The sequence below is a fragment of the Myotis brandtii genome, unplaced genomic scaffold, assembly GCF_000412655.1.
Source record: "Myotis brandtii unplaced genomic scaffold, ASM41265v1 scaffold334, whole genome shotgun sequence".
NCBI lineage: Eukaryota > Metazoa > Chordata > Mammalia > Chiroptera > Vespertilionidae > Myotis > Myotis brandtii.
This window is the reverse complement of record NW_005362885.1, coordinates 1,196,240-1,196,926: the sequence shown is the minus strand read 5'-3', so window position 1 is coordinate 1,196,926 and position 687 is coordinate 1,196,240. Positions and strand designations below refer to the sequence as shown.

At 70.3% G+C, this 687-nt stretch overlaps 1 protein-coding gene across 1 annotated transcript in view; it reads left to right on the top strand.

Annotated features, from left to right (window-relative positions):
• The first annotated feature begins 6 nt into the window (after positions 1-6).
• The window catches only part of SAMD11 (sterile alpha motif domain containing 11), a 17,844-nt gene continuing 17,163 nt past the window's right edge, over positions 7-687 (top strand). Inside the window, exon 1 of the mRNA XM_014543788.1 lies at positions 7-211. The gene's annotated coding sequence lies outside the window, so the exon portion shown is untranslated. The remainder of the gene's footprint in view (positions 212-687) is intronic.

The window sequence follows — 687 nt, the reverse complement described above, 5'->3', positions numbered from 1 at the left end:
CCGGATTTCCAGCCGCTGCTGGACAACGGCGAGCCGTGCATCGAGGTGGAGTGCGGCGCCAACCGCGCTCTGCTCTACGTGCGCAAACTCTGCCAGGGCAGCAAGGGGCCATCCATCCGCCACCGCGGCGAGTGGCTCACCCCCAACGAATTCCAGTTCGTCAGCGGCCGCGAGACGGCCAAGGACTGGAAGCGCAGCATCCGCCACAAAGGTGCGCCCGCAGTGGGGACACGGGCCGCCCCGGTGCCTGACCTCCGCTCCCCGAGGATCCGTGGGTCCGGACCCCACTCATCCGCCATCTGGGGAAACTCCGTCACCGCCCAGAGAGGGCGCTGTGGCTCCGGGGCTGCCGCAGGGACACTCCTCCCCCGACCCCCACCCCTCGCTTTGCACAGTCTCCTCTGTGGACCCGGGCAGAGCGACCTCGGCCTCCACCGTTCGCCCGGCTCCCGCTGCGCACTAGCCCGCTGCTCCTGACGCTCCGGGGGTCTTGGCAGGATCGCTGGGCCTCGGGACGCAGGGAAGTTACGGGAACTCGGGAGAGCAGGCGGGAGGAGGTCTGGGCAGGATACTCGCCCTCACCGGACCCCGGGGACCCCGGAGCCACGGGTTCTGGCGGGAGTGGAGGGAACACGTGCGGCCGAGGTGTGGGTGCGAGCTGCTGGAGAGAAGGGCGAGGCGTAGGGT